The sequence below is a fragment of the Anomaloglossus baeobatrachus genome, chromosome 10 (assembly GCF_048569485.1).
Source record: "Anomaloglossus baeobatrachus isolate aAnoBae1 chromosome 10, aAnoBae1.hap1, whole genome shotgun sequence".
Taxonomy (NCBI): Eukaryota; Metazoa; Chordata; class Amphibia; order Anura; family Aromobatidae; genus Anomaloglossus; species Anomaloglossus baeobatrachus.
The window spans coordinates 212,061,617-212,073,792 of NC_134362.1; positions in this window are offsets into that span (position 1 = coordinate 212,061,617).

Sequence of the window (12,176 nt, forward strand, 5' to 3'; positions counted from 1 at the left end):
GTACAGGGATAATACACACAGTGAGGTCACAGTACAGGGATAATACACACAGTGATGTCACAGTACAGGGATAATACACACAGTGATGTCACAGTACAAGGATAATACACACAGCGATGTCACAGTACAGGGATAATACACACAGTGATGTCACAGTACAGGGATAATACACACAGCGATGTCACAGTACAGGGGTAATACACACAGTGATGTCACAGTACAGGGATAATACACACAGTGATGTCACAGTACAGGGGTAATACACACAGTGATGTCACAGTACAGGGATAATACACACAGTGATGTCACAGTACAGGGGTAATACACACAGGGATGGCACAGTACAGGGATAATACACACAGTGATGTCACAGTACAGGGATAATACACACAGTGATGTCACAGTACAGGGGTAATACACACAGTGATGTCACAGTACAGGGATAACACACACCTCTTCAGCACTTGTACTCCTCAGCTTTCCTCAGCACTCGCACTCCTCAGCTTTCCTCAGCACTCGCACTCCTCAGCTTTCCTCAGCACTCGCACTCCTCAGCACTCGCACTCCTCTGCACTCGCACTCCTCTGCACTCGCACTCCTCTGCACTCGCACTCCTCTGCACTCGCACTCCTCTGCACTCGCACTCCCCAGCTATCCTCAGCACTTGCACTCCTCAGCTTTCCTCAGCACTCGCACTCCTCAGCACTCGCACTCCTCAGCACTCGCACTCCCCAGCTATCCTCAGCACTTGCACTCCTCAGCTTTCCTCAGCACTCGCACTCCTCAGCACTCGCACTCCTCAGCACTCGCACTCCCCAGCTTTCCTCAGCACTTGCACTCCTCAGCTTTCCTCAGCACTCGCACTCCTCAGCACTCGCACTCCTCAGCTTTCCTCAGCACTCCTCAGCACTCGCACTCCTCAGCTTTCCTCAGCACTCGCACTCCTCAGCTTTCCTCAGCACTCGCACTCCTCAGCACTTGCACTCCTCAGCACTCGCACTCCTCAGCACTCGCACTCCTCAGCACTCGCACTCCTCAGCACTCGCACTCCTCAGCACTCGCACTCCCCAGCTTTCCTCAGCACTTCTGCCCTTGGCCGGCGTTCATAGGAGACGTTGATTTCTGGGCACTGCCGTACATAGAACAAGTGATCGGACTATTGCAGGCTCAAGTCCTTCAAGGGAAGTATTAAATACAGAAAAACTAGGAAAAAATGTGGAAAAAAATATTAAAAAACATAACTTCCAAACACCCCCTTTCACCACATAAAAAAATCGAGAAATAAAAAAATCCACATATTTAGTATTTCTGCGTTCGTAAAAGCCTGATCTCTCAAAATATATTCATTTGATTGGTGAACAGCATATTGAGAAAAAAGCAAAAAGATGACAGAATTGCAGGGGGGGGGGGGGGTAGCCACAAATCCAGAAAAAAATGTACTAACAGGTGAGATAAAAACATCAGCTCGTAGCGCAAAAAAAACGAGACACCACACGGCCATATCCACGGAGAAAGGGGTGGCTCCTGGAATAAATACGGGCAGCAAAAACCAAAAGTGCAGACAGGGGCTGATGTCCCCGCAGACTAGGAGCAGGCAGGGGCTGATGTCCCTGCAGGACAGGTGCAGACAGGGGCTGATGTCCCCGCAGGCTGGGAGCAGACAGGGGCTGATGTCCCCGCAGGCTGGGAGCAGACAGGGGCTGATGTCCCCGCAGGCTTGGAGCAGACTGGGGCTGATGTCCCCGCAGGCTGGGAGCAGACAGGGGCTGATGTCCCCGCAGGCTGGGAGCAGACAGGGGCTGATGTCCCCGCAGGCTGGGAGCAGACAGGGGCTGATGTCCCCGCAGGCTGGGTGCAGACAGGGGCTGATGTTCTCGCAGGCTGGGCACATACAGGGGCTGATGTCCCCGCAGGACGGGCGCAGACAGCGGCTGATGTTCTCGCAGGCTGGGTGCAGATAGGGGCTGATGTACTCGCAGGCTGGGCACATACAGGGGCTGATGTCCCCGCAGGACGGGCGCAGACAGCGGCTGATGTTCTCGCAGGCTGGGTGCAGACAGGTGCTGATGTTCTCGCAGGCTAGGCACATACAGGGGCTGATGTCCCCGCTGGCTGGGAGCAGACACGGGCTGATGTCCCCACAGGCTGGGAGCAGACAAGGGCTGATGTCCCCGCAGGCTGGGAGCAGAGATGGGCTGATGTCCCCACAGGCTGGGAGCAGACAGGGACTGATGTCCCCGCAGGACAGGCGCACACAGGGGCTGATGTCCCCACAGGAAGGGCGCAGACAGGGGCTGATGCCCCCACAAGACGGGCGCAGACAGGGGCTGATGTCCCCGTAGGACGGGCGCAGACAGGGGCTGATGTCCCCGCAAGACGGGCGCAGACACGGGCTGATGTTCGCAGGCAGGGCACATACTGGGGCTTATGTCCACGCAGGATGGGAGCATGTCCCCGCAAGACGGGCGCAGACAGTTGCTGATGTTCCCGCAGGCTTGGAGCAGATAGAGGCTGATGTCCCCATAGGCTGGGAGCAGACACGGGTTGATGTCCCCACAGGCTGTGAGCAGACAGGGGCTGATATCCCCGCAGGACGGGCGCAGACAGGGGCTGATATCCCCACAGGCTAGGAGCAGACAGGGGCTGAAGTCCCCGTAGGCTGGGAGCAGACAGGGGCTGATGTCCCCGAAGGCTGGGCGCAGACAGGGGCTGATGTCCTTGCAGGCTGGGCACATACAGTGGCTGATGTCCCCGCAGGACGGGCGCAGACAGTGGCTGATGTCCCCGCAGGACGGGCGCAGACAGGGGCTGATGTCCCCGCAGGACGGGCGCAGACAGGGGCTGATGTCCCCGCAGGCTGGGAGCAGACAGGGGCTGATGCCTCCGCAGGATGGGAGCAGACAGGGGCTGATGTCCCCGCAGGACAGGTGCAGACAGGGGCTGATGACCCCGCAGGCTGGGAGCAGACAGGGGCTGATGTCCCCGCAGGCTGGGAGCAGACGGGGGCTGATGTCCCCGCAGGCTTGGAGCAGACACGGGCTGATGTCCCCGCAGGCTGGGAGCAGACTGGGGCTGATGACCCCGCAGAACGGGAGCAGACAGGGGCTGATGTCCCCGCAGGACGGGAGCAGACAGGGGCTGATGTCCCCGCAGAACGGGAGCAGACAGGGGCTGATGTCCCCGCAGGACGGGAGCAGACAGGGGCTGATGTCCCCGCAGAACGGGAGCAGACAGGGGCTGATGTCCCCGCAGGACGGGAGCAGACAGGGGCTGATGCCTCCGCAGGATGGGAGCAGACAGGGGCTGATGCCTCCGCAGGATGGGAGCAGACAGGGGCTGATGTCCCCGCAGGACAGGTGCAGACAGGGGCTGATGACCCCGCAGGCTGGGAGCAGACAGGGGCTGATGTCCCCGCAGGCTTGGAGCAGACAGGGGCTGATGTCCCCGCAGGCTTGGAGCAGACAGGGGCTGATGCCTCCGCAGGACAGGCGCAGACAGGGGTAATGACCCCGCAGGCTTGGAGCAGACACGGGCTGATGTCCCCACACGCTGGGAGCAGACAGGGGCTGATGTCCCCGCAGGACGGGCGCAGACAGGGGCTGATGTCCCCGCAGGCTTGAAGCAGACACGGGCTGATGCCTCCGCAGGCTGGGAACAGACAGGGGCTGATATCTTCGCAGGCTGGGAGCAGGGGGTGCAGCACTGGGAATTCGGTCCATGTGACTTCTGGCCGTCATCGTCTGCAGTGCACGCTGCCACACATGCCACCCACGGAGCATCTTACACACCGGCATAGGAGCCATTGAAGTAAATAATTCAAACCCAGATATTCAGCATCTGACATCTCTCACTGGAAACCATCAGCAGGGAGGGTAATGGTCAGGAGCACGGCTGATGGTGCTGGCATGCAGGATTTCCCAGTTCTGTCCCCAACTGCTGGGTGTGATCCTCTCTACATCTCAGCCCGTAGATGTTTTGCCTTCATTTCAGGTCCTCTATGAACATCTGTGATCACAATCAGTGGCCATCAGGTCCAGTATTACTGCCCTACTATATATCATGGTGTCCATTACATGCTGTGACCAGCAGAGGGCGACACGTTCACATCCAGCCCTAACTGATAACCAAAGACTTCAGGAAAAGAATCCGCACACGACAGGACCCGCATCTGAGGAGCAGTGATGTCACTTTCCTCTGTATATGATGTCACTCACCTCTGTATATGATGTCACTCACCTCTGTATATGATGTCACTCACCTCTGTATATGATGTCACTCACCTCTGTATATGATGTCACTCACCTGTGTATATGATGTCACTCACCTCTGTATATGATGTCACTCACCTCTGTATATGATGTCACTCACCTCTGTATATGATGATGTCACTCACCTCTGTATATGACATCACTCACCTGTGTATATGACGTCACTCGCCTGTGTATATGATGATGTCACTCACCTCTGTATATGATGATGTCACTCACCTCTGTATATGATGATGTCACTCACCTCTGTATATGATGTCACTCACCTCTGTATATGATGATGTCACTTGTCTCTGTATATGATGATGTCACTCACCTCTGTATATGATGTCACTCGCTTCTGTATATGATGTTACTCGTCTTTGTATATAACGTCACTCGCCTCTGTATATGATGACATCACTCACCTGTGTATATGACATCACTCACCTCTTATGACATCACTCACCTATGTATATGATGACGTCACTCACTTCTGTTTATTACATCACTTACCTCTGTACTTGATGACATCACTCACCTCTGTACACTTTGTGCAGAATTATTAGGCAGATGAGTATTTTGGTCACATGATGCTTGTTATACACGTCGTCCTACTCCAGGCTGTATAGACTGACAACTACCAATGAAGTAACTCCGGTGATGTGCGTCTCTGTAATGAGGAGGGGTGCGGTGTAATGAGGAGGGGTGCGGTGTAATGACACAACACCCGATATAAGGGGTGCGCAATTATTAGGCAACTTCCTTTCCTTTGGCAAAATGGGTCAGAAGAGAGATTTGAAAAGTCCATATTGTGAGATGTCTTGCAGAGGGATGCAGCAGTCTTGAAATTGCCAAACTTTTGAAGCGTGATCACCGAACAATCAAGCGTTTCATGGCAAATAGCCAACAGGGTCGCAAGAAGCGTGCTGGGCAAAAAAAATAACTGCCCATGAATTGAGGAAAATCAAGCGTGAAGCTACAAGATGCCATTTGCCACCGGTTTGTCCATATTTCAGAGCTGCAACGTTACTGGAGTATCAAAAAGCACAAGGTGCGCCATACTCAGGGACAGGCCAAGGTAAGGAAGGCTGAAAACCACCACCTCTGACCAAGAAACATGAGATAAAACCTCAAGACTGGGCCAAGACATATCTGAAGACTGATTCTTCACAGGTTTTATGGACTGATGAGATGAGAGTGACTCTTGATGGGCAGATGGATGGGCCCGAGGCTGGATCAGTAAAGGGCAGAGAGCTCCACTCCGACTCAGACGCCAGCGAGGTGGAGGTGGGCACTGGTATGGGCTGGGATCAGCAAAGATCAACTTGTGGGAGCTTTTCGGGTTGAGGATTGAGGATGGAGGAAGCTCAACTCCCAGACCTACTGCCAGTTTCCGGAAGACAACTTCTTCAAGCAGTGGTACAGGAAGAAGTCGCTATCGGTCAAGAAAAACATGATTTTCCTGCAGGACAATGCTCCATCACATGCATCCAACTACTCCACAGCGTGGCTGGCCAGTAAAGGTCTAAAAGATGAAAAAATAATGACATGGCCCCCTTGTCACCTGATCTGAACCCCATAGAGAACCTGTGATCCCTCATAAAATGTAAGATCTACAGGGAGGGAAAACAGTCCACCTCTGGGAGCAGTGTCTGGAGGCTGTGGTGACTGGAGGCTCCGGAGTCTGGAGGCTGTGGTGTGTGGAGGCTGTGGTGTCTGGAGACTGTGGTAGCTGGAGGCTGCGGTGGCTGGAGGCTGCGGTGTCTGGAAGCTGTGGAGTCTGGAGGCTGTGGAGTCTGGAGGCTGCGGTGGCTGGAGGCTGCGGTGTCTGGAAGCTGTGGTGTCTGGAGGCTGTGGAGTCTGGAGGCTGCGGTGGCTGGAGGCTGTGGTGTCTGGGGGCTGCGGTGGCTGGAGGCTGTGGTGTCTGGAGGCTGTGGAGTCTGGAGGCTGTGGAGTCTGGAGGCTGCGGTGTCTGGAGGCTGTGGAGTCTGGAGGCTGTGGAGTCTGGAGGCTGTGGTGGCTGCTGCACACAATGTTGACCGTAAACAGATCAAGCAATGACAGAATCTATGGATGGTGGCTGCTGAGGGTCATCAGAAAGAAAGGGGGTGATATATATATATTGGGCACTCATTTTTTGGGTTTTGTTTTTGCAGTCAGGAATGTTTATTTCTATATTTTGTGCAGTTATATTGGTTTCCTGGTGACAATAAACAAGTGAGATGGGAATAGATTTGGTTTTTATTAAGTTGCCTAATAATTCTGCACAGTAATAGTCACCTGCACAAACAGATCCTCCTAAGAAGCCAAATCTAAAGACCCTCCAACTGCCAAAATATTAACCCCTCCAACTGCCAAAATATTAACCCCTCCAACTGCCAAAAATATTAAGCTTTGATATTTATGAGTCTTTTGGGTGATTGAGAACATAGTTGTTGATCAATAATAAAAAATCCTCTAAAATACAACTTGCCTAATAATTCTGCACACGGTGTATATGATGACATCACTCACCTTTGTATATGATAATGACCTATTTAGATCACTCGTCTGTGGGAGGAGCTGATATCAGTCACATGCACTGGAGATGACAATCAGAGCACAATGTCTGAGGCATTTTTCAGAAATAATGTAATCTCCATTGATAAACACATGCAGGTTTTGAGTATGGGTATGGCGTGCACCGTGCCACTAGAGCAGGGTAAGGGGTGCACCGTGCCACTAGAGCAGGGTAAGGGGTGCACCGTGCCACTAGAGCAGGGTAAGGGGTGCACCATGCCACTAGAGCAGGGTAAGGGGAGCACCGTGCCACTAGAGCAGGGTAAGGGGTGCACCGTGCCACTAGAGCAGGGTATGGCGTGCACCGTGCCACTAGAGCAGGGTAAGGGGAGCACCGTGCCACTAGAGCAGGGTAAGGGGTGCACCGTGCCACTAGAGCAGGGTATGGCGTGCACCGTGCCACTAGAGCAGGGTAAGGGGAGCACCATGCCACTAGAACAGGGTAAGGGGAGCACCGTGCCACTAGAGCAGGGTAAGGGGAGCACCGTGCCACTAGAGCAGGGTAAGGGGTGCACCATGCCACTAGAGCAGGGTAAGGGGAGCACCGTGCCACTAGAGCAGGGTAAGGGGTGCACCGTGCCACTAGAGCAGGGTATGGCGTGCACCGTGCCACTAGAGCAGGGTAAGGGGTGCACCATGCCACTAGAGCAGGGTAAGGGGAGCACCATGCCACTAGAACAGGGTAAGGGGAGCACCGTGCCACTAGAGCAGGGTAAGGGGAGCACCGTGCCACTAGAGCAGGGTAAGGGGCGCACCATGCCACTAGAACAGGGTAAGGGGTGCACCGTGCCACTAGAGCAGGGTAAGGGGAGCACCGTGCCACTAGAGCAGGGTAAGGGGCGCACCATGCCACTAGTGCAGGGTAAGGGGCGCACCGTGCCACTAGAGCAGGATAAGGGGTGCACCATGCCACTAGAGCAGGGTAAGGGGTGCACCATGTAACTAGAAAAGGATAAGGGGTGTACCGTGCCACTAGAGCAGGGTAAGGGGTGTACCGTGCCACTAGAGCAGGGTAAGGGGTGCACCATGCCACTAGAGCAGGGTAAGGGGTGCACCGTGCCACTAGAGCAGGGTAAGGGGTGCACCGTGCCACTAGAGCAGGGTAAGGGGAGCACCATGCCACTAGACCAGGGTAAGGGGTGTACCGTGCCACTAGAGCAGGGTAAGGGGCACACCGTGCCACTAGAGCAGGGTAAGGGGAGCACCGTGCCACTAGAACAGGGTAAGGGGTGCACCATGCCACTAGAGCAGGGTAAGGGGAGCACCGTGCCACTAGAGCAGGGTAAGGGGTCCACCGTGCCACTAGAGCAGGGTAAGGGGTGCACCATGCCACTAAAACAGGGTAAGGGGAGCACCATGCCACTAAAACAGGGTAAGGGGAGCACCATGCCACTAAAACAGGGTAAGGGGCGCACCATACCACTAGAGCAGGGTAAGGGGTGCACCATGCCACTAGAGCAGGGTAAGGGGTGCACCGTGCCACTAAAGCAGGGTAAGGGGTGCACTGTGCCACTAGAGCAGGGTAAGGGGTGCACCATGCCACTAGAGCAGGGTAAGGGGAGCACCGTGCCACTAGAGCAGGGAAAGGGATGCACCGTGCCACTAGAACAGTGTAAGGGGCGCACCGTGCCACTAGAGCAGGGTAAGGGGAGCACCATGCCACTAGAGCAGGGTAAGGGGGGCACCGTGCCACTAGAGCAGGGTAAGGGGTGCACCGTGCCACTAGAGCAGGGTAAGGGGAGCACCATGCCACTAGAGCAGGGTAAGGAGTGCACCGTGCCACTAAAACAGGGTAAGGAGTGCACCGTGCCACTAGAGCAGGGTAAGGGGTGCACCGTGCCACTAGAGCAGGGTAAGGGGAGCACCATGCCACTAGAGCAGGGTAAGGAGTGCACCGTGCCACTAAAACAGGGTAAGGAGTACACCGTGCCAGTAGAGCAGGGTAAGGGGTGCACCGTGCCACTAGAGCAGAATAAGGGGTGCACCGTCCCACTAGAGCAGAATAAGGGGTGCACCATGCCACTAGAGCAGGGTAAGGGGTGCACCATGCCACTAGAACAGGGTAAGGGGTGCACCGTGCCACTAAAACAGGGTAAGGGGAGCACCATGCCACTAGAACAAGGTAAGGGGTGCACGTGCCACTAGAGCAGAGTAAGGGGAGCACTGTGCCACTAGAGCAGGGTAAGGGGTGCACCATGCCACTAGAACAGGGTAAGGGGTGCACCGTGCCACTAAAACAGGGTAAGGGGAGCACCATGCCACTAGAACAGGGTAAAAGGTGCACCGTGCCAATAGAGCAGAATAAGGGGTGCACGTCCCACTAGAACAGCGTAAGGGGTGCACCGTGCCAATAGAGCAGAATAAGGGGTGCACGTGCCACTAGAACAAGGTAAGGGGTGCACGTGCCACTAGAGCAGAGTAAGGGGAGCACCATGCCACTAGAGCAGAATAAAAGGTGCACGTGCCACTAGAACAGGGTAAGGGGTGCACGTGCCACTAGAGCAGGGTAAGGGGTGCACCATGCCACTAGAGCAGGGTAAGGGGGGCACCGTGCCACTAGAGCAGGGTAAGGGGGGCACCGTGCCACTAGAACAGAGTAAGGGGTGCACCATGCCACTATAACAGGGTAAGGGGTGCACCGTGCCACTAGAGCAGGGTAAGGGGCGCACCATGCCATTAGAAAAGGGTAAGGTGCGCACCATGCCACTAGAGCAGGGAAAGGGGTGCACCATGCCACTAGAAAAGGGTAAGGTGCGCACCATGCCACTAGAGCAGGGTAAGGGGTGCACCATGCCACTAGAGCAGGGTAAGGGGTGCACCGTGCCACTAGAGCAGGGTAAGGTGCGCACCGTGCCACTAGAGCAGGGTAAGGGGCGCACCGTGCCACTAGAGCAGGGTAAGGGGCGCACCGTGCCACTAGAGCAGGGTAAGGGGTGCACCATGCCACTAGAGCAGGGTAAGGGGAGCACCATGCCACTAGAGCAGGGAAAGGGATGCACCGTGTCACTAGAACAGTGTAAGGGGCGCACCGTGCCACTAGAGCAGGGTAAGGGGAGCACCATGCCACTAGAGCAGGGTAAGGGGGGCACCGTGCCACTAGAGCAGGGTAAGGGGTGCACCGCGCCACTAGAGCAGGGTAAGGGGAGCACCATGCCAGTAGAGCAGGGTAAGGGGCGCACCATGCCACTAAAACAGGGTAAGGAGTGCACCGTGCCACTAGAGTAGGGTAAGGGGTGCACCGTGCCACTAGAGCAGAATAAGGGGTGCACCGTCCCACTAGAGCAGAATAAGGGGTGCACCATGCCACTAGAGCAGGGTAAGGGGTGCACCATGCCACTAGAACAGGGTAAGGGGTGCACCGTGCCACTAAAACAGGGTAAGGGGAGCACCATGCCACTAGAACAGGGTAAAAGGTGCACCGTGCCAATAGAGCAGAATAAGGGGTGCACGTCCCACTAGAACAGCGTAAGGGGTGCACCGTGCCAATAGAGCAGAATAAAGGGTGCACGTACCACTAGAACAAGGTAAGGGGTGCACGTGCCACTAGAGCAGAGTAAGGGGAGCACCGTGCCACTAGAGCAGGGTAAGGGGTGCACCATGCCACTAGAACAGGGTAAGGGGTGCACCATGCCACTAGAACAGGGTAAGGGGTGCACCGTGCCACTAAAACAGGGTAAGGGGTGCACCGTGCCACTAAAACAGGGTAAGGGGAGCACCATGCCACTAGAGCAGAATAAAAGGTGCACGTGCCACTAGAACAGGGTAAGGGGTGCACCATGCCACTAGAGCAGGGTAAGGGGGGCACCGTGCCACTAGAGCAGGGTAAGGGGTGCACCGTGCCACTAGAGCAGGGTAAGGGGTCCACCGTGCCACTAGAGCAGGGTAAGGGGGGCACCGTGCCACTAGAGCAGGGTAAGGGGTGCACCATGCCACTAGAGCAGGGTAAGGGGGGCACCGTGCCACTAGAGCAGGGTAAGGGGTGCACCGTGCCACTAGAGCAGGGTAAGGGGTCCACCGTGCCAATAGAACAGAGTAAGGGGTGCACCATGCCACTATAACAGGGTAAGGGGTGCACCGTGCCACTAGAGCAGGGTAAGGGGCGCACCATGCCACTAGAAAAGGGTAAGGTGCGCACCATGCCACTAGAGCAGGGAAAGGGGTGCACCATGCCACTAGAAAAGGGTAAGGTGCGCACCATGCCACTAGAGCAGGGTAAGGGGTGCACCGTGCCACTAGAGCAGGGTAAGGTGCGCACCGTGCCACTAGAGCAGGGAAAGGGGTGCACCATGCCACTAGAAAAGGGTAAGGTACGCACCATGCCACTAGAGCAGGGTAAGGGGTGCACCGTGCCACTAGAGCAGGGTAAGGTGCGCACCGTGCCACTAGAGCAGAGTAAGGGGCGCACCGTGCCACTAGAGCAGGGTAAGGGGTGCACCGTGCCACTAGAGCAGGGTAAGGTGCGCACCGTGCCACTAGAGCAGAGTAAGGGGTGCACCATGCCACTAGAGCAGGGTAAGGGGCACACCGTGACACTAGAGCAGGGTAAGGGGCGCACCGTGCCACTAGAGCAGGGTAAGGGGCGCACCGTGCCACTAGAGCAGGGTAAGGGGTGCACCATGCCACTAGAGCAGGGTAAGGGGCGCGCCATGCCACTAGAACAGGATAAGGGGTGCACCATGCCACTAGAGCAGGGAAAGGTGCGCACCGTGCCACTAGAGCAGGGTAAGGGGCGCACCGTGCCACCAGAGCAGGGTAAGGGGCGCACCGTGCCACTAGAGCAGGGTAAGGGGTGCACCGTGCCACTAGAGCAGGGTAAGGGATGCTCCATGCCCACTAGAGCAGGGTAAGGGGGCACCATGCCACTAGAGCAGGGAAAGGGGTGCACCATGCCACTAGAGCAGGGTAAGGGATGCACCATGCCCACTAGAGCAGGGTAAGGAGGCACCATGCCACTAGAGTAGGGTAAGGGGTGCACTGTGCCACTAGAGCAGGGTAAGGAATGCTCCATGCCCACTAGAGCAGGGTAAGGGGGCACCATGCCACTAGAGCAGGGAAAGGGGTGCACCATGCCACTAGAGCAGGGTAAGGGATGCACCATGCCCACTAGAGCAGGGTAAGGGGGCACCATGCCACTAGAGCAGGGTAAGGGATGCACCATGCCCACTAGAGCAGGGTAAGGGGTGCACCGTGCCACTAGAGCAGGGTAAGGGGGGCATCATGCCACTAGAGCAGGGTAAGGGGTGCACCATGTCACTAGAGCAGGGTAAGGGATGCACCATGCCCATTAGAGCAGGGTAAGGAGGCACCATGCCACTAGACCAGGGTAAGGGATGCACCATGCCCACTAGAGCAGGGTATGGGGGCACC